This window comes from Danio aesculapii, chromosome 4 (genome assembly GCF_903798145.1).
Source record: "Danio aesculapii chromosome 4, fDanAes4.1, whole genome shotgun sequence".
Classification (NCBI taxonomy): Eukaryota; Metazoa; Chordata; class Actinopteri; order Cypriniformes; family Danionidae; genus Danio; species Danio aesculapii.
This window is the reverse complement of record NC_079438.1, coordinates 42,531,960-42,554,818: the sequence shown is the minus strand read 5'-3', so window position 1 is coordinate 42,554,818 and position 22,859 is coordinate 42,531,960. Positions and strand designations below refer to the sequence as shown.

Sequence of the window (22,859 nt, the reverse complement as noted above, 5' to 3'; positions counted from 1 at the left end):
TAGTTAATTGAGCCACGGAGCTGGACAAGCTGAAGAGAAGCTTTGACAAGGTGACAATGAGATCTGCATTTTATCAGTAAAAAACATATTTGTATTGATTTCTGGCATTAATCAGGATTTGAACCCATGACCTTTAAAGTTAAATGCAAAGTATTTAATTAATTGAGCCACTGAGCCAGACAGGTGAAGAGAGGATTTGACAGGGTGATATTGAGATGTTTTGCATTTTATTGCTAAAAAACATTTTGTCTTAATTTTGGCATAATCAGGAATTGAACCCATGACCTCACAGTTAAAGCATAGCGTTTTAATCAATTATGCCACTGAGCTGGACAAGCTGAAGAGGGCATTTGACAAAGTGACATTGATATATTTTGCATTTTATCACTAAAAAACATTTTGCACTGATTTTGGCATAAGGGTGATATGAACCCATGACCTCAAAGTATGTACTTTGATATACTGAGTATGTGATCACACATCATGTTTTGTTCAGATAATTGATACAAAGTAATCAATTACAAATGAAGATCATCAACAGTGGGATTCGAACACCGGAATCCCTGATTAAAGCACAAAGGTTTAGTCAGTTGAGCTACTGAAACTAAAAAGTGTAACAGGGCTTTGAACTATTTGTGCGTATTTATGATCTTGTGTACACTATGTAACAAAAGGCTCAATAAAAGCCAATCTACAAAACACATGTTCTCCTTAGACTCTGTAGCTCAGCTTATTAAAGTGTCTTGATTTAATCTGGGAGACCCGGGTTCAAACCTCACTCTTGATGACCTTCATTTGTAATTGTGTGTTCTCAATTAAATCAAAAGGATTCTCAAATTGGAATCAGTAATCATTGGATTTCACCTCAAAACTCTCTTAATCAGCCAAACCACTGAGTCTGAGAAACATTATTTGTGTTTGGACGGGATTTAGTTCATTGAATATTTAGTATCATTTTATTTATTTTATTTTTTTTAAATGCACTAGAGCTAACAAGCTTTCTGTGGTTCTTAAATTAATTAATGAAGCAAATACTGAGAGATTTGTATTTGATCAAACAACTTTTGCACTTAAAGGATTTGAATCCACGACTTTCCTCCTGAGAAACTGTTTAATGCTTCAAGTGTCTTTATGAATTTATCTCGGGTAAATCATCATTTGATTATTTTAAAGTAAACAGTAGTGAAATATGAGCTCACAACACTTTATCACCTGAGCTGTGGAAATGTGCTTTGAACAGTTGTGTTGCCAGGGTTTGTTTATTTGATAATACTTATCCCACTCTTGCTGACTTTTCTTAAACTTTTTAATTAAAAATGTCAGCATTCATGAAACTTATATGTTTGAAATGTGCAATCACAAAAATGTATTCATTTCAGACTGTAATTGATTGAAAATACATACTTTATACATGTTTTACTTAACTCTTTTTGTTTTAGTCAAGTAAAACTATTTAGAGTCAGGAGATTTCTATCAGTGCTGATGAGCTTGATTGATTAGCAGCTTCAGGTGTTTTTAATGAGGCTTGATCTTAAACTGCTCTACAGCTGCAGGATTACACACTCTTCACTTTCTGTCCTCTTGCTGTTTTCATGCAGATACACAAATCATCCACCAGTGGGCACAACATTGACACATTGATCAGGTTTTCATCATTAAATCTTTATTCAAATGTGATGTTTGTCTGTAGATTGATGTGTTGATATGATGACCCGTCCTGAGCTTCACATCCTCCTCATCTGAGACACAGAGAAAGATTCAGTCATATCTGTTACAGGAAGAGAAAAATAAGTCAAACTATGATGTATTAAAAAAAAAAAAAGATCAACAAGTAGGATTAATATAATATAGGGACAATATATTATATTAACCTACTTGTTGACCCCCCCTCCTCTCTAGGTTAAGAGTGTGTATTCACATGTCCAGCCACCACATGTCTATTTTTTTCACAGTGAATCTGTTAGAGATGTAAATTAGAACAAGGTTTGGTCATTGCCTAACAATTGTTTTAACACAAATTAAGAAAAATGTTTCATATTGTTTCATGTGTAAAAAAATTACATTTAAAATTGTACATAAATTTTACCGTATTAAACTATATTGTTCACACAATTAACAATATAAGGTTGTGCAAACTTTGAAACTTTAGATGAAGTACAGAAAAAAATTACAATATGCAGGTTACAAATAAAGTACAGTTTAAAAGAAAGAAAACAAGAAAAAAATGAAATTATATATAAAAATAACATAAGCCAGAAGGAAATGTATATAAGGTTATACATTGAAAGCCATTTTTGAACTCTAAAGGTTTTTAATGCTAAAATAAAGATAATTTTAGCATAAAAAAATACTTATAAATCATTTGCATTCTAGAAGAGTGATCCTTGAAAATGGTAAAAGACATGAACAACACAACACAAGTAGGTCTTCCCTCACCTGTCCATCAGCAGATGACCATCATTACTGTCAATGTCTGTCCACATGCTTCTGCCGGATGAGTGTGATGCTCCAAACACATCCCTTATTCTGCAGAGCAAAGACAGACATAAATAAACCATCTTTAATGGTTTACAATGTTTTCATGAAAGACGAAACACTGCATATTCACACATAAAACTAACTCTATTAACAAACATTAGGCAGATTGTTAGCAACAGACTAGTCACAACATGATCCATGTGCTCTTCTGAAGGTCTGAAAGTGTTTACATGCTGCTTTTATTGCGGAACTCAAAGTCTAAATGAGCAGACAGAGGAGATCTACATCAGAATTACACAGCAATACATACTTACATCCGTAAACCACAAACACAACATATACTTCACATATAGACTGATGTCATTTAGTTTGCCATTGAGTTCACTACCACTTCTGATCAGTTTTTACAACATTAATTATGTTGTGGGCCGATACGGATCCTTTAATGAACTTACTAGTTATATTTCTCCAACTGAAAACCACCAATCGCCATCTTATCTGCTGCAACCGGGCGGCCACCTCACCTTTTCTATTATATCATTATTAATGCTTGTACACATATTGGCCACAAGAGGGAGCCTCTAATCAGCTAAATTGTCCATAGTGTATGAGTGTGAGTGAGTGTGTATGGATGTTTCCCAGTGGCGGGTTACAGCTGAAAGGGCATCCGCTGTGGAAAACATATGCTGGATAAGTTGGCGGTTCATTCTGCTGTGGCGACCCCTGGTTAATGAAGGGACTAAGTTGAAAAGAAAATGAATGACTGAAATCATAATAAAAATTCACAATAAATAAAAAAATAAAATGAACCAAATTTAACAAGAGTCACTAAAAAAACTAGCTGAAAGAAAATAAGAATTAGCCAACATAAATTATTATTTTCAGATTTAATAAGCACTCATCTATGACAGAAAACCCCCCAGCTGCAAGCATGTTTAGTTACAAAAATATAAAACATATTTTCTGTCTTTTCTTCATCTGCCACAAAATATAAACTAGGCATGTTTAGCTGCATATAAACTTATCTTTTCTATTAAGAGGTTTGTTAGAATTCCTCTTAATGTTTACTTTTGTACATAGTGTACACGTAGCATTTGTTTTTTTGCACAAAAATTGCACATTTTTCTAAACTCTTAACTCTTTTTTCCAATGCTTGGATACAATAAACACAAGTCAAAGATACTTTGTTCATTGAACTAAAATCCCCTTTCCAATATAACACAATTGAACAGCAAATTGATCCCATTTCAAAATGCTACTCACACTTGAGTATTCATTAAATTAACATGCTGTAACTATTAACTGATACAAGTGCTCAAAATAATAAATACCTGTTGCATTATTCTTGACGCATGGAAACTGATGTATAATATTACATGTTTAGATAATGAAAATTTCAGGACAGATCAAATGACAGTTACCACAAAAGATGACCCAACTGCAATACATCATCTATAGATATCATCCTTATTCCATATATACTGTATGGATTCTAAGTTCCACAACACGGTACCACTTTTTACAGACAATCTTTAAATATTTGACATTACTGTATGCAAGAAAGCCCAATCGCAGCACCACAGCAGACCAATGTCAGGCCGGACTTTGCATTGACAGAAGGCTCTTTCTGAGATTCTTGACTAATGAAAACTTCACTGTGATGTAGAGGAGAACCTGCGGTCAAATCCACAACACCAGACTGATGGAAACACAGATGCAAAAAAGAAATCTGATATATAGAAATATGTATATGTAAATGACATACTAGTTCATAAGGATTTCACATATACAAAATATGCTACACATGTCAAAATATTGCAAAAATTGCCAAATAATTGTAAATAATTACAATTTGGCTTTATATGAACACAAACAAACACTGCAAATGCAAGATTTCTCGAAGAAATGAATGCAACATGCAACATTTTGAACACTGGAGAGCCTGTGTTAAAAGTAGTGACTATTTAAAGTTTTATATCTAGAAGCTTGAAGCTTCTTGTTAGCTGAAGATCCTTCATTAACAGTCTCAGGTGTTTTGAATCAGGTTGGAGGTGAACTGGAGAGTGGATCTTCAGGATCAGGATCAGACAACTGCTTTAGAGAGAAAAAGGCTCGATTTAATTGAGTTTACAGGTATTAATGCAGATCCACATATTGTCCACAAGATGGAGCTGAAACACTGATCTGATGACATGCATCTCTGTTTTAAATAAAGCTGCCATTAAATAAGTTGATGATTGAGATCAGATCAGTGTTTCAGCTCCATCTTGTGGACAATATGTGGATCTGCATTAATACATGAAAACTGAAGCACTAAAGGAAAACTCGAGGAAAAATCCTGATCCTGAAGATCCACTCTCCACTTCACCTCCAGCCTGATGAAAAACACCTGAGACTGTTAATGAAGGACCTTCAGCTAACAAGAAGCTTTAAGGCGAATCTGACAAACTTTGTAAAACTCAAACAATCATAAAACATTTATTTGACCAAACTGAGAAAGTTATTTACAAATCATGTGTGTTTTTACTGTGATTCTGATTTGAAAATATAACATGAGTTCAAATCTTACTTTTAAATGTAATCTATATGTGCTCTTAAATCCAACAATGTCCAAAACACCAGCTATGAGCATGAAAGTCACAGTGGTGCAAGTAGTTAAACACATGTTTATTGATGATGGAGTAGTGGGTTTGAATCCTGCTTCAGCTTGTGGAAATATGAATGGAATAATTGCAAAATCAGAGTGAAATATAAGTTCCAGCAAGCGTTCAATCAAGAGACCTGTGGTTCAGTGGTTAGATCATTGTGTTGTTATTGAGAAGTCCTGAGTTCAAACCTCATTATTGCAATCATTAAATAACTGGATTATATCTGACAAACTTTGCTAAACTCCTGCATTAAGAGTGAAAGCTGCAGTGGTGCTACTGGCTGAACACATGTCCTCCATGCTGAAGGCTGTTGTAAAGACTTGGGTTCAAAGCCCAGCTCTGCTCATTTATTGCACATCAGGAAGTGAAATAATAGTCAAATATGAGTTCCAGCACATCATTCTTTATGTGATCTGTGGCTCAGTGGTAGAGCAATGCCTCATGGGTTAAGAGGTCGCTGGTTCAATCCCAGCCAGATCACTGCGATATGTGTGAATGTGGTGTGAAAGAAGGGGTGGGATGGGTCGGGTCCCACCCTGACCTACGGGGCCATGTACAGCAGGGGTTATGCTGCTTTTTACTACAAAATTAAATTTAGCTGTATAAAATTTTGGGTCCCCGTCCCTTCTCCTCCCGTTTCGGTTGCCATCATTTCCTTTCCAGAGGGACGACCCTCCAGAAAGAAAATGATGGTAACCGACACACCAAACCTCAAACACAAGGTGCGGGTCTCACCTGTCCAGCAGCAGATGTCCATCCTTACAGTCCATGGCTGTCAAATGTCCAGAGCTCTGATTCTGTTGGCTGTACAGTCCAAGCACAACCTTCATTCTGGAGAGGAAACACACAAATAAACACTTTACTGCAGAAAACACATCTAAAACATCAGAATTCATCACTTCACCAACGTAACAGCTCATAAACATAAGATGACATATATAGATAGATAGATATTGTCTATTTGACAGCTACAGTATTGAACACTGCAGCTCTACAAAAGCTTACTAATTTACCTTTTTAACAAGCGTAATTCCAGATTTATGCTGCTTTACAATATAAATATGACAATGCTACTAAACATGACAATAGCAAGACCATGTAAACAACAAACAGATATTTCATGGAAGCTGAAAACAACCATCATACATACTTATTTGTCAGACAGCACTTTCTAAAATATTTACATTAAAGACATCAAGATCAGCTTTGATTGTTTGTGTTCAACACATTACATCCATCACAACATAAAATAAACTGATAGACGAGTCCTGCTATAATGACAACATAAAAACTATATCAATGATTATTATAAAATGTATAAAGACTGTTTCACAGCTCATGTCAGGCAATTTACAAGCAAAACAATGACTTAAAGAGAAATGACACTTACAGGTGAGTCTCTTCACTCCATTCCTCCTCTTTATCGCAGATTCCACTTGTTTAATTTGCTGTTGAGCTGGAATATGTGCTGTTTAAACACATTAAGAGTCTGTCGCTAAGCTGTCATCTGTAAATTGTGTATTTAAATCAAACTGCACGTGTTTTGTTTTGGTGTCTGTCATCACGCGCTCCTTGTTGTCAAACAAACACCTGAAGCTGCGAGTCAGACTGGACGTGAAACCGCTTTCGCCGCCTAGTGGAGCGGATGAAAAACTGCACTTCCCCTTCTAAAAAAATCGTAATTTCACTTTGGTCAGTGACTTAAAACATCATTTTTACACTTTAATATCTGCATACTCATCCTCTAAAGTTGAACTTTTGTGATTATCCGCTCTCTTTTGTGGGCAGTCTCTATATGAGCAAATGCTAAAACAATATCTCAGCATTTACAGATATCTGGCTAGATTCGAACCAGCAACCCCTGAACCAGAAAGGCGGTGCTCTTTTCTGTGTACCACAGATCTTGTTCATAGACTCATGGATTAAGTTATTTTTCACTCTTCGCTTGTCCTGTGCCTGTGACTAAATGATAAAACCACTGAAGTGAAACGGCTGTATGAGCTGGGCTTGAACCACTGACTCCATCGCAACCTTATGTTCAGTTAATGTGTGTTTAGTCAACAGAGCCACTACGGTTTACACACTGAGAATTTGTTTCACACTTTAATGAATGTAATGCAGCTCATGGTTTTAACATAAGCAATAATGAGAATAGAACTCAGGTCTTCCAGACAAACATACTACACTCTTTCAGCTGAACCACTGAGTGTTCAGTCTTTGATGCTGTTTTGGTCTTTGTTTTATTTAGTTTCACGTCATTTTGATGAAAAACCTACATCTAAAGGATTTGAGCCCAGCCTTTCACATTCAAAGTCAGGTGATTATCCTCTACACCACAGGGCACACAGAACAAATGCTTTAATTGTGATGTGTTACTGAATACTGTGCTGAGAGAAGTAAAGCAAGCATTTCATACGATTTATTAAAACAAGTGGTGTTAACTGCATACTATATCACTCAAAAAACAACTTTAAAGCTATTAACAGACTCAGTGGTGTACACATTTATTATAGTAAACTAAAACTGAAACTAAAAAACTTTTGTTATCTGAAATCATAATGGGGCTGCACGGTGGCACAGTGGGTAGCACGATCGCCTCACAGCAAGGTCGCTGGTTAGAGCCTCAGCAGGGTCAGTTGGCGTTTCTGTGCGAAGTTTGTATGTTCTCCCCGTGTTCGAGTGGATTTCCTTCAGGTGCTCCAGCTTCCCCCACAAGTATATGGACTTGTGCTGTAGGTGAATTGGGCAAGCTAAATGTCCGTAGTATATGTGTGTGAATGAGTGTGTATAGATGTTTCCTAGCGGTGGGTTACAGCTGGAAGGGCATCTGTTGTGGAAAACATATGCTGGATAAGTTGGCGGTTCATTCCGCTGTGGCGACCCTTGGTTAATAAAGAGACTAAGCCGAAAAGAAAATGAATGAATGAAATCATAATAAAAATTCACAATAAATAAAAAAATAAAATGAAACAAATTTAACAAGAGTCACTAAAAACTAGCTGAAAGAAAATAAGAATTAGCAAACATAAATTATTATTTTCAGATTTAATAAGCACTCATCTATGACAGAAAAAACCCCAGCTGCAAGCACGTTTAGTTACAAAAAATATAAAACATATTTTCTGTCTTTTCTTCATCTGCCACAAAATATAAACTAGGCATGTTTAACTGCATATAAACTTATCTTTTCTATTAAGATTTTTGTTAGAATTTTTAATAATGTTTACTTTTATACATAGTGTACACGTAGCATTTGTTTTTTGGGTTCAGTAATCGGTTAAACAATTATTTTATTTTATTTTTTACTAAGAAGTTTGCACACAAATTAATGAAAGCTGTGCCAACACCAAACTTTGCTCTGGTTGACACTGAACATCTGTTCTGTTAACTCTGTAAAACTACTCAAACTGAAGCTAAAAAGCTAAATAGAAACGTGTTCACAAAATAAACACTAAACTAAGCTAACAAAACTATTAATGAAACTTTGATCAAATTTAAAAAATAGTATTGTTAAAATAAAATAGAAAAAACTTAAGATATATTAATAATAACAAACTATAACATTATTAACGCTGATACTCATTGAGGGCTGAGTTCAAATCTCTTTATTGCTTATGTTAAACTGCTTTACATCCATCACAGTCTCTAACAGCAGCACTCAATGTGAAAACCATGGTGGCTCCGCTGGGTAGACGAAGATGAGGTTTTGTCTGGGCAACTCAAGACCCAACTTAGCATGTTGGACCTGCAACTTTAACAGTTTTTTGTATAAATATAGGGAACATAACAGTTGAACGGTGAGCTCTGTCCAGCAGTAGCTTTGCTTTTGCCTGAAAACAAACAAACAAACAAAAAAGTGCTGAAAACATTTGCTTTTTTTTTTCAGAAGAATCTCCAAAAAGAAATAATGGTGACTGAGACATAAAGAACACAAACACAAGAAGCCTTTTCTAGCACATTCGGTAAAGTGATTGTTGAGTCTTCTGACATAATGGAGTTAGGCACTAGCTTTCAAAACCTCCTTGAAAACATTACCAGCCTTTACATAAGTGGATATTTTTCATCTCATGGACCTTAATGCAATGTCTTAATGCAATGTCTCCCACTCAAACCTCAATGAAGGACATCAGTTCTTTAATGAAAATGGCATCTTTAATCTCAAAGGTAAGTGGCAGTCCATAAATTTACGTGGTTTAGCTAACATGGTGCTGTTGTTATTTTTATACTATTAAGGCTCAAGAAAGAATAGATTGAAAGAAATAAGAGTATTCAAAGGAGGTAGCATACCATACTCCATGCTGATATTTAATATTTATTGTCATTCACAGCGTAATCATCTTGTTGCTGTTTTTCCTACCTAAGCATGAAGCTCACTCTAACACCATATAACATCCACAAGCATTCTGCTAACAGGGCATAAACCAAAGACACAAGGCAAGCTACACAAGTATTGCAAAGTAATAGTAGTAGATAACTAAAAATAAACAGAGTTTCTGATGTTGTTGTTTCAGGGTATTGCTGCAAAGACTATGGATCAGTTTGTTTCTGAAAGTATGAGGATCAATCCGAGAAGTGTTTGCAAATCTACACTCCACAGAGCATGCACAGGTAATAAAGAAAAACTACATTAGTAGAGAAGTAATGTTTGTGTTGAGGCAGGAGTTTACGGAGTGTGATTAGGATTACTTAATGCAAAAGACACTATATGCACAAATCTGTAGTCCACAACATGAAAAACATCTGATGATGTACTGTAAATGCTGATCAATTTTTTATAGTTGTGAAAGCTAGCACCTAACTGCATTACGGCAGAAGTATCGATACACAACAATCACTGTACTGCATCTGTGAAAAAGGCCCAGTGAGAAGTCTGACCTGTCCATCAGCAGATGAGCATCATTACAGTCCACATGCTTCTGCTGATGAGTGTGACGCTCCACATCCTTTATTCTGCAGAGCAAAGACAGACATTAAAGATCAAAGTCTTTCTATATGTGATGTTTTTTATGAGAAGCAAAGACTAAATTACAAACTACTGCCATGTCAGTAGACTATTACCTACAGTAAAACTACAGTCACAACAACTGATTCATGTGTTCTGACGGTGGTCGTACTGTGAGTTAAAAATATATAAAGCAGCATACAAACAAAGTCTAAATGAGCCGTCTGTGATCTAAATCAGAATGACGCATCAATATATGCAATACCTGCAAACTGCATACACCAGACAGACTGGTGGTGACTTTTTTAGTCTTGTTTTTATGCATGTTTACACTGAGCTTGCCATTGAGTTCATCAACATGTTTTTAGAATTTTTACTACAGGAATTTAAAAGTGCATTAAAACACAGGAGAATTTCAGGACGGAAGTTCATGCCTTCAAACTATGCAATAATAACATGGCATATTGTGAATGTCAAATAGTCAGATTGTGTTCATCAGTAACAGTAATTCCATTTAGGTCGCATCACATTTGATCAATTCTGAAACCAAAACAGCACAGGAACAGTTAATATATTGGGCCAAAACAGAACACATGTATGCACATGTGTTACAATACAGGCACCAGGTTCTGAAATTTGGTGGCAAACAATTGTAAAAACTGTAAAAAAAAAAAAAAAAAGCATATGAAAAAATTATATATATATATTCATTTTCAAAACGGGGTGTACTCATATAATGATTAAATAAATAACATTATTTTTGTTTTATTTCCTCTCATCTCATGTGGCTGGATGACATTAGATGAGAGCTGTAGCATGAGAGATCATTTGAATAGGCCTATATGTTAAAACAGTCTCAAAGTCAACGTTACATGTCTGTCAAGTCTAGGTCTGCAATGATAGGTCTATAACTTAAAACAAACACACAATAACATATCACATATAGGCCTAGATTATAATTAAAAATCGCACTTTGATCGTTAGCATTTACTTAATTTAAGTGACAATGTTTTCTCAATGCAATCTTGACTGAAATGTGCAGTGAGCAACTTATCATCCATACATCAACCTTTTTTTAAAAAAAAAACAGAATAACTGAAATCATAATAACTTTAAAACCACTTAAATTTACCAACTTTTTAAATGGTCAAACAGTCAAAATTCTTACTGTCGATTAGCAGTTAAATAAGCATTCTGAGTTGTGCTGCTAATTAACATTAAATTCTGCTATTTTGCTGAAGCTGCATGCGTAAGAGGCAGTAGAATCAGAGCAAGAGCAACCGGTTGCATTTCAAGCTGCATTACATTTCAGTCAAGTAGTGTGGACTGAGATCTTTTCAGAAAGTACAGAGAACAATTTATGAGGATTTTATTTTAAATGCCATTAAATTAAATACAATAAAATATTTGCATCTGCATAATGAACAGAGATGCACACTTGATTCCATTGAGCATTTTAGACAACTCAATGCCGTTGTGCTGCTGTCTGCTGATTAAAGCACTCAATATTCACTTTGCAAAAAGTGAGCAAAAAATTGTTTAATGTTGAATAATGAGTTTATAAAAATATATATATTAATTTAAAAACATCACTTCTTAAGTGAAACTTGCACGATGGATGAACTTAATGCAAAAATAATCAGTAATGCAACATTTCCCCATGCAATCTAAGTCAGCCAGTAAGAGTCTTTATCCCTCTTTGTGGTTCAGTTCTGTAAGATATACTTCATGTCCACAAGGAGGAGCTGGAAAATGAGTCGTTTTAAAAAAGGCTTTACGAGTCTGCAAATATCATAACATGAATTAAATTATTGACTCTAAACTTAAATAATAAAGATAACTTTGCGTCAAAAATATATATTTGAAGCATAAACAACTAGTAAAATAGTATTGCTAGACCTCTTGTCCCTTTTACTATTTGTGTTTATTTTTTCGGCCATGTGATAAATGCATGTGCCTACTACAGTTCAACACATTGGACATTTGATTTTCTCTTACCCCTTCAGTTGGGAAGCTGATCATCCGTTAGATTCATTGTTTATCTGCTGCTCGAGGCCATTTAAAAAGATCACAGACGTGATTTAACATATATAAAACTAAAAATGCAACCCGTCTGCAACGACACACTTCTAGTTTGTTTTCATGCATTAAAACTGCTGACACTGATTCACTTCCGCTCCACTAGGCGGCGTCAGCGGCTTTGACGTTCAGCGTGACTGTGACACCTTTAGAGCCTCATCAACAACATGACACTGATGACAGCCGCCTCGACACGACTGCTTATTTATGTTTTAAGGCCATTAAAGTACAGTTACTGCAGATAACAGCTCAGTTACAGTCTCTGTCACTCAACAGCATATATTTCAGCCCATCAATAACGTTAACAACAAACGACACGCTGTGAAGTCAAGAATCAAGAGTGTCACTCGACTCACCTGTAAGTAACTTTACACAATTACTACGTTTCCTTTTAAACTCGTTAGCACTCATTATCTAGTTTTTGTTTATAAAGGTTTAAAACGTACTTTGTTTAACTTTTACATGTTGCTCTCTTGATGAGCAGCCTGTTTATTCTCATGTGAATTTAGGATGGAGATTCTCCTAAAGCTTTGGTAGAATCAATAAGCGGTTGTGTTCTTATCTGCTGGTGCTTTAGTGTGATGTAGGCAGTTGAATAAACTTATCTTTTGTTAAAAGATGTATAAATCTGATGCTTCTGCTTCTTCACGACACATTTATGAGCTTTGTGATGTTAGACACCCAGTTACCTGTTGTAACATCAGCAATTATACATGCATGTTTATTAAATCTTTATTTTAAATGTTAAAAATACTGCAGCTATTGATAATGTAATGTTAATATGTAAAAATATCTAGTTATATTTTTGTGTAGGTTATATTTTTGTTAAGAAACCAGGAAATATATAACAAATTGTTGCTATGTCTTTACTATCAGATTTCACTGGTTGGTTAAATAAAACTTAACTTAACTAATGTAATGCTGAATAGGTGGCTGTCAACAGGACCAGTGCTCCAGTTTTCTGCTGGATATTAATAAATAAAAAAAACTATTAACAATTTAAATTTATTATTTATTTATTTAAGTTACCAACCTGACAAATGGCAGGTTTTGTAGAATTTGAAAATAATATTTTTCTGAAATTATATTATTAAATAGAAAGTCTGAATGTGCAAATATAAAAACCAACTTAACCTCAATTTCATTTTAAACAGAAGCAGAAGCATCCACTGAGTTGCTATCAGATCTAGCATTAATTTAAGCATCCTATTCTCCATCAAACTAAAATGGGAAGCGCAAATACGTGCTTATTTTATTATTTATTATTCACGTCGAGCTGCTGATAAGCCAGTTTCATTTATTGTTGAATTATATTTTGTATTGTAAAGTAATATTAAAGTAAGTATTGTAAAGTAATGTTTTGAGATGATTTTAATAGCATTTGTAGCAACAAGTGTAAGTATTTTAAAATACGTTTAAATATGTGTGTATATATATAGTCTAACTTAAATTATGCCTTTTTCTTTACCCAGAATTAATTAATTTGACCCTTTATAGTGTGTGATTTATGATTTATTTCACCATTCTCTGTTTATTCTGACTTCTATAAAAGATAAGAACTTATAAGAGTTACATTTTAATTAATATTTAATTTTAATAAAAATCTTTTTAGTTTTTTTTTTAAAAATACACGGCTCATGTCTTCTTTAAATATGACAACCGAACAGTTGTTAGTGTGAGATCCTCGTGGCCTAGTGGTCAGTGCTCGTGGTGTGAGAGCATAACTGATCACAGGAGACTGGGGTTCGAATCACCACGGTGATACTGAATTTTTTTATTTTTTCCAAAAAAAACGAAATTTAAAAAAAAAAAAACTTTTTTTTTCCTCTTCCTGCTCCGCTGCTCTCCTCTTTCTCTCCACCTCTCTCTCTCTCTTCCGCCTTTCTCTCTCCCGCCTCTCTCTCTCCCGCCTCTCTCTCTCCCTCCTTCCTTCCTTGTCCCAGTCCAACCTTCTTCACTCATCCCAGGATTGTCCACCATTCTCATCCGTGTTAGGTCCGTGTTTCACATCATGTCCTTGTCCTTGTCCGTGTTTCACATCTTACTCGAGTCCGTGTTTCATTTCATATTCCGGTCCGTGTTTCACATTGTGCACCTTTATCCTTGAGCCTCAGGTACTTGCCCTCTTATTCGTCTTACCGCCCCAGGTAGGTTCTTAGGTGGGATTCGAACCCATATCTCATCTGTCACCTTGTCCGCAACCAACGGTGTTCAGCCAGTAGTGCCATCTTGGCTTACACGCTGAGAGGTGGTGTTTGGCACACTTTGTTGGAATTTTCCACAACAAGCAATAATGAGATTTGAACCCAGGACTCCAAGATTAAAGGCGAATGCTTTATCAACTGAGCCACTGAGTTAGTCAAGTGAACAGGGTTTTCCGGGTGAATTTAAAGAGTGTTTTGAGCCAAATTCTGAAAAAAAGGCAACAGCTGGGATTTGAACCCACACCTTCTCTGCATCAGACTCTCAAGTCTAATTCTTTACCCTTTACGCCACTGAAGCTTGTGAGGTAAAGTGTGTTGTGTATGTTCTGTATTTGTGATTATTCTATTACTGATGAAAAGTTTTTATTGAGTGTGCCATAAGTGGGGTTTGAACTCATGACTCCCATAGTAAAACACAGTGTTTTAACCAAGTGAGCCACTGAGCCGGACAAGATGAAATGGAATTTTGACAGGGTGACATTGAGATACTTTGCATTTTATCAGTAAAAAAACATTTTTGCACTGAGTTTGGCATAAGCAGGATTTGAACCCACTACCTCAAAGTTAAAACGCAATGTTTTAGTGAATTGAGCCACGGAGCTGGACAAGTTCAAGATGGATTTTGACTGGGAGACATTGTGATCTTTTGCATTTTATCGCAAAAAACAACATTGTGCATTGAGTTTGTTATAAGCAGGATACGAACCCACATCCTCAAAGTTAAAACGCAAAGTTATAGTTAATTGAGCCACGGAGCTGGACAAGCTGAAGAGAAGCTTTGACAAGGTGACAATGAGATCTGCATTTTATCAGTAAAAAACATATTTGTATTGATTTCGGCTTAGGCAGGATTTGAACCCATGACCTTTAAAGTTAAATGCAAAGTATTAATTAATTGAGCCACTGAGCCAGACAGATGAAGAGAGGATTTGACAGGGTGATATTGAGATGTTTTGCATTTTATTGCTAAAAAACATTTTGTCTTAATTTTGGCATAATCAGGATTTGAACCCATGACCTCACAGTTAAAGCATAGCGTTTTAATCAATTATGCCACTGAGCTGGACAAGCTGAAGAGGGCATTTGACACAGTGACATTGATATCTTTTGCATTTTATCACTAAAAAACATTTTGCATTGATTTTGGCATAAGGGTGATATGAACCCATGACCTCAAAGTATGTACTTTGATATACTGAGTATGTGATCACACATCATGTTTTAGCTCAGATAATTGATACAAAGTAATCAATTACAAATGAAGATCATCAACAGTGGGATTCGAACACCAGACTCCCTGATTAAAGCACAAAGGTTTAGTCAGTTGAGCTACTGAAACTAAAAAGTGTAACAGGGCTTTGAGCTATTTGTGCGTATTGACGATCTCGTGCAAAATATGTAACAAAAGGCTCAATAAAAGCCAATCTACAAAACACATGTTCTCCTTAGACTCTGTAGCTCAGCTTATTAAAGTGTCTTGATTTAATCTGGGAGACCCGGGTTCAAACCTCACTCTTGATGACCTTCATTTGTAATAGTGTGTTCTCAATTAAATCAAAAGGATTCTCCAATTGGAATCAGTAATCATTGGATTTCACCTCAAAACTCTCTTAAATCAGCCAAACCACTGAGTCTGAGAAACATTATTTGTGTTTGGACGGGATTTAGTTCATTGAATATTTAGTATCATTTTATTTATTTTTATTTTTTTAAATACACTAGAGCTAACAAGCTTTCTGTGGTTCTTAAATTAATTAATAAAGCAAATACTGAGAGATTTGTATTTGATCAAACAACTTTTGCACTAAAAGGATTTGAATCCACGACTTTCCTCCTGAGAAACTGTTTAATGCTTCAAGTGTCTTTATGAATTTATCTCGGGTAAATCATCATTTGATTATTTTAATGTAAACAGTAGTGAAATATGAGCTCACAACACTTTATCACCTGAGCTTGTGCTGTGAACATGTGCCTTGGACAGTTGTGTTGCCAGGTTTTGTTTATTTGATAGTACATATCCCACTCTTGCTGACATTTCCTTAAACTTTTTAATTAAAAATGTCAGCATTCATGAAACTTATATGTTTGAAATGTGCAATCAGAAAAATGTATTCATTTCAGACTGTAATTGATTGAAAATACATACTTTATACATGTTTTACTTAACTCTTTTGTTTTAGTCAAGTAAAAACTATTTGAGTCAGGAGATTTCTATCAGTGCTGATGAGCTTGATTGATTAGCAGCTTCAGGTGTTTTTAATGAGGCTTGATCTTAAACTGCTCTACAGCTGCAGGATTACACACTCTTCACTTTCTGTCCTCTTGCTGTTTTCATGCAGATACACAAATCATCCACCAGTGGGCACAACATTGACACATTGATCAGGCTTTCATCATTAAATCTTTATTCAAATGTGATGTTTGTCTGTAGATTGATGTGTTGATATGATGACCCGTCCTGAGCTTCACATCCTCCTCATCTGAGACACAGAGAAAGATTCAGTCAAACCTGTTACAGGAAGAGAAAAATAAGTCAAACTATGATGTATTTAAAAAAAAAAGATCAACAAGTAGGATTAACATAATATAGGGACAATATATTATATTAACCCTACTTGTTGACCCCCCCCCCCCCCCCCCCCCTAGGTTAAGAGTGTGTATTCACATGTCCAACCACCACATGTCTATTTTTTTTCATAGTGAATCTGTTAGAGATGTAAATTAGAAGGTTTGGTCATTGCCTAACAGTTGTTTTAACACAAATTAAGAAAAATGTTACATATTGTTTCATGTGTAAAAAAAAAAATTTCATTTAAAATTGTACATAAATTGTACCGTATTAAACTATTGTTAACACAATTAACAATATAAGGTTGTGCAAACTTTGAAACTTTAGATGAAGTACAGAAAAAAATGACAATATGCAGGTTACAAATAAAGTACAGTTTAAAAGAAAGAAAACAAGAAGAAAAATGAAATTATATATAAAAAATGACATAAGCCAGAAGGAAATGTATATAAGGTTATACATTGAAAGCCATTTTTGAACTCTAAAGGTTTTTTTAATGCTAAAATAAAGATAATTTTAGCATAAAAAATACTTAGAAATCACTTGCATTCTAGCAGAGTGATCCTTGAAAATGGTAAAAGACATGAACAACGCAAACACAAGTAGGTCTTCCCTCACCTGTCCATCAGCAGATGACCATCATTACTGTCAATGTCTGTCCACATGCTTCTGCCGGATGAGTGTGATGCTCCAAACACATCCCTTATTCTGCAGAGCAAAGACAGACATAAATAAACCATCTTTAATGGTTTACAATGTTTTCATGAGAGACGAAACACTGCATATTCACACATAAAACTAACTTTATTAACAAACATCAGGCCAGATTGTTAGCAACAGACTAGTCACAACATGATCCATGTGTTCTTCTGAAGGTCTGAAAGTGTTTACATGCTGCTTTTATTGCTGAACTCACAGTTTAAATTAGCAGACAGAGGAGATCTACATTAGAATTACACAGCAATACATGCTTACATCCGTAAAACACAAACACAACATATACTTCACAGATAGACTGATGTCATTTTAGTTTGCCATTGAGTTCATTACCACTTCTGATCAGTTTTTACAACATTAGTTATGTTGTGGGCCGATACGGATCCTTTAATGAACTTACTAGTTATATTTCTCCAACTGAAAACCACCAATCGCCATCTTATCTGCTACAACCGGGCGGCCACCTCACCTTTTCTATTATATCATTATTAATGCTTATACACATATTGTCCACAAGAGGGAGCCTCTAATCAGCTAAATTGTCCAAGGTGTATGAGTGTGAGTGAGTGTGTATGGATGTTTCCCAGTGGTGGGTTACAGCTGAAAGGGCATCCGCTGTGGAAAACATATGCTGGATAAGTTGGTGGTTCATTCTGCTGTGGCGACCCCTGGTTAGTAAAGGGACTAAGTCGAAAAGAAAATGAATGACTGAAATCATAATAAAAATTCACAATAAATAAAAAAATAAAATGAACCAAATTTAACAAGAGTCACTAAAAACTAGCTGAAAGAAAATAAGAATGAGCAAACATATATTATTATTTTCAGATTTAATAAGCAGATTTAATAATGCACAGAAACCCCCCCCCAGCTGCAAGCACGTTTAGTTACAAAAAATATAAAACATATTTTCTGTCTTTTCTTCATCTGCCACAAAATATAAACTAGGCATGTTTAGCTGCATATAAACTTATCTTTTCTATTAAGAAGTTTGTTAGAATTCCTCATAATGTTTACTTTTGTACATAGTGTACACGTAGCATTTGTTTTTTGCACAAAAATTGCACATTTTTGCAAAACTCTTAACTCTTTTTTCAAATGCTTGGATACAATAAACACAAGTCAAAGATACTTTGTTCATTGAACTAAAATCCCCTTTCCAATATAACACAATTGAACAGCAAATTGATCCCATTTCAAAATGCTACTCACACTTGAGTATTCATTAAATTAACATGCTGTAACTATTAACTGATACAAGTGCTCAAAATAATAAATACCTGTTGCATTATTCTTGACGCATGGAAACTGATGTATAATATTACATGTTTAGATGATGAAAATTTCAGGATAGATCAAATGACAGTTACCACAAAAGATGACCCAACTGCAATACATCATCTATAGACTTCATCCTTATTCCATATATACTGTATGGGTTCTAAGTTCCACAACACGGTACCACTTTTTACAGACAATATTTAAATATTTGACATTACTGTATGCAAGAAAGCCCAATCGCAGCACCACAGCAGACCAACGTCAGGCCTGAATTTGCATTGACAGAAGGTTCTTTCTGAGATTCTTGACTAATGACAACTTCACTGTGATGTAGAGGAGAACCTGTGGTCAAATCCACAACACCAGACTGATGGAAACACAGATGCAAAAAATAAATCTGATATATAGAAATATGTATATGTAATTGACATACTAGTTCATAAGGATTTCACATATACAAAATTTGCTACACATGTCAAAATATTGCAAAAATTGCCAAATAATTGTAAATAATTACAATTTGGCCTTATATGAACACAAACACACACACACACACACACACACACACACACACACACTTACATGATATGGTTGAAAAAAAGTAGAGGGATTTTTGCAATTTTTTGACAAATGTGACATTTTATATACAGTATGTGAAATCCAAATGTAATTTGCATATATACGATGCCATATACAGTATCAGCTTTCGATGTGGGGACGTGCAGTGAGAAACACTTTTGTTAACTTTACTGTTCGATTTAGTTTTATTTTACAGTAAACCCACATTATGATTGAATGAATATAACTTTAGTTGAGTGATTCCACTGTCTGTACTATTCCCTCCACACATGTAGAAACCATAGTGAAACCTGTATCATATATTTTAAACAACAATATTGAATAATTGTTGATGATAGTTTATTGAAATGATGTGTATCTTGTGTGTGGGTGATCTAAAGTTCCTGTGTTCCTGTAGTATTTGTATGATTAATGGATTACGTGAACCAATGATGCAGCAAATGCAAGACTTCTCGAAAGAAATGAATGCAACATTTTGAACACTGGAGAGCCTGTGTTAAAAGTAGTGACTATTTAAAGTTTTGTATTCAGAGTTTTGAAAATTGACACAAGGGTTCTGAAATTTGTGGCAAAACAATAGAAAAAAAAATGAAGCAAAATTATATGTATATACAGTGCTCAGCATATATGAATACACCTTCACAAATCTCTCTTTTCAATTGTATTTTCTATAGGAAGCTGTACAACATTATATTTGTGTTAATATATTAGATTAGTCAGTACTAAAGCCAAATAGAGCTAATCTAACAAAATAACCTACGATAACGGTCCAAAACTAGTAGCTCAAATTTTGATATTAAGGAAAAATATTACATAGAATTAAAAAAAAAACAATAAGCAAAAACTAAAAATATATGAAAATTTTGTTGAAATTTTGTAGTTTGTATTTTTTTAAATATTTTGCATAAATTTACATGTTTTACCTAAAATCTGTTTTGTTCAAATGCACCAAAATATATTGCCTATATCCACTGAAAAATGGATAAAAATATTCATTTTCAAAATGGGGTGTACTCATATAGTGATTAAATAAATAACATTATTTTTGTTTTATTTCCTCTCATCTCATGTGGCTGGATGACATTAGATGAGAGCTGTAGCATGAGAGATCATTTGAATAGGCCTATATGTTAAAACAGTCTCAAAGTCAAAGTTACATGTCTGTCAAGTTTAGGTCTGCAATGATCAGTCTATAACTTAAAACAAACACACAATAACATAGCACATATAGGCCTAGATTATAATTAAAAATCGCACTTTGATCGTTAGCATTTACTTAATTTAAGTGACAATGTTTTCTCAGAGCAATCTTGTCTGAAATGTGCAGTGAGCAACTTTATCATCCATGCATCAACCTTTTTAAAAAAAAAACAGAATAACTGAAAATCATAATAACTTTAAAACCACTTAAATTTACCAACTTTTTAAATGGTCAAACAGTCAAAATTCTTACTGTCGATTAGCAGTTAAATAAGCATTCTGAGTTGTGTTGCTAATTAACATTAAATTCTGCTATTTTGCTGAAGCTGCATGCGTAAGAGGCAGTAGAATCAGAGCAAGAGCAACCAGTTGCATTTCAAGCTGCATTACATTTCAGTCAAGTAGTGTGGACTGAGATCTTTTCAGAAAGTACAGAGAACAATTTATGAGGATTTTTATTTTAAATGCCATTAAAATTAAATAAAATAAAATATTTGCATCTGCATAATGAACAGAGATGCACACTTGATTCCATTGAGCACTGCAACATTTAGACAACTCAATGCCGTTGTGCTGCTGTCTGCTGATTAAAGCACTCAAATATTAACTTTTGCAAAAAGTGAGCAAAAAATTGTTTAATGTTGAATAATGAGTTTATAAAAATATATATATTAATTTAAAACATCCCTTCTTAAGTGAAACTTGCACTGATGGATGAACTTAATGCAAAAATAATCAGTAATGCAACATTTCCCCATGCAGTCCAAGTCAGCCAGTAAGAGTCTTTATCCCTGTTTGTGGTTCAGTTCTGTAAGATATACTTCATGTCCACAAGGAGGAGCTGGAAAATGAGTCGTTTTAAAAAAGGCTTTACGAGTCTGCAAATATCATAACATGAAATAAATTATTGACTCTAAACTTAAATAATAAAGATAACTTTGCGTCAAAAATATATCTTTGAAGCATAAACAACTAGTAAAATAGTATTGCTAGACCTCTTGTCCCTTTTGCTATTTGTGTTTATTTTTCGGCCATGTGATAAATGCATGTGCCTACTACAGTTCAACACATTGGACATTTGATTTTCTCCTACCCCTTCAGTTGTGAAGCTGATCATCCGTTAGATTCATTGTTTATCTGCTGCTCGAGGCCATTTAAAAAAGATCACAGACGTGATTTAACATATATAAAACTAAAAAATGCAACCCGTCTGCAACGACACACTTCTAGTTTGTTTTCATGCATTAAAACTACTGACACTGATTCACTTCCGCTCCACTAGGCGGCGTCAGCGGCTTTGACGTTCAGCGTGACTGTGACACCTTTAGAGCCTCATCAACAACATGACACTGATGACAGCCGCCTCGACACGACCGTTTATTCATGTTTTAAGGCCATTAAAGTACAGTTACTGCAGATAACAGCTCAGTTACAGTCTCTGTCACTCAACAGCATATATTTCAGCCCATCAATAACGTTAACAACAAACGACACGCTGTGAAGTCAAGAATCAAGAGTGTCACTCGACTCACCTGTAAGTAACTTTACACAATTACTACGTTTCCTTTTAAACTCGTTAGCACTCATTATCTAGTTTTTTTATAAAGGTTTAAAACGTACTTTGTTTAACTTTACATGTTGCTCTCTTGATGAGCAGCCTGTTATTCTCATGTGAATTTAGGATGGAGATTCTCCTAAAGCTTTGGTAGAATCAATAAGCGGTTGTGTTGTTATCTGCTGGTGCTTTAGTGTGATGTAGGCAGTGAATAAACTTATCTTTTTGTTAAAAGATGTATAAATCTGATGCTTCTGCTTCTTCACGACACATTTATGAGCTTTGTGATGTTAGACACCCAGTTACCTGTTGTAACATCAGCAATTATACATGCATGTTTATTAAATCTTTATTTTAAATGTTAAAAATACTGCCAGCTATTGATAATGTAATGTTAATATGTAAAAATATCTAGTTATATTTATGTGTAGGTTATATTTTTGTTAAGAAACCAGGAAATATATAACAAATTGTTGCTATGTCTTTACTATCAGATTTCACTGGTTGGTTAAATAAAACTTAACTTAACTAATGTAATGCTGAATAGGTGGCTGTCAACAGGACCAGTGCTCCAGTTTTCTGCTGGATATTAATAAATAAAAAAAAA

The 22,859-nt window shown here is 34.6% G+C and overlaps 2 long non-coding RNA genes across 2 annotated transcripts; both read right to left on the bottom strand.

The window, feature by feature from the left end:
- Positions 1-1,641: 1,641 nt before the first annotated feature.
- On the bottom strand, positions 1,642-6,723 carry LOC130222502 (uncharacterized). The gene is made up of 4 exons (XR_008836482.1): positions 6,517-6,723; positions 5,862-5,957; positions 2,437-2,526; positions 1,642-1,768 (listed from the first exon to the last, which is right to left on the bottom strand). It is a non-coding gene; the product is annotated as an uncharacterized LOC130222502 (long non-coding RNA).
- A 10,017-nt stretch (positions 6,724-16,740) lies between these two features.
- On the bottom strand, positions 16,741-21,930 carry LOC130222501 (uncharacterized). The gene is made up of 3 exons (XR_008836481.1): positions 21,791-21,930; positions 17,539-17,628; positions 16,741-16,860 (listed from the first exon to the last, which is right to left on the bottom strand). It is a non-coding gene; the product is annotated as an uncharacterized LOC130222501 (long non-coding RNA).
- Positions 21,931-22,859: the final 929 nt, after the last annotated feature.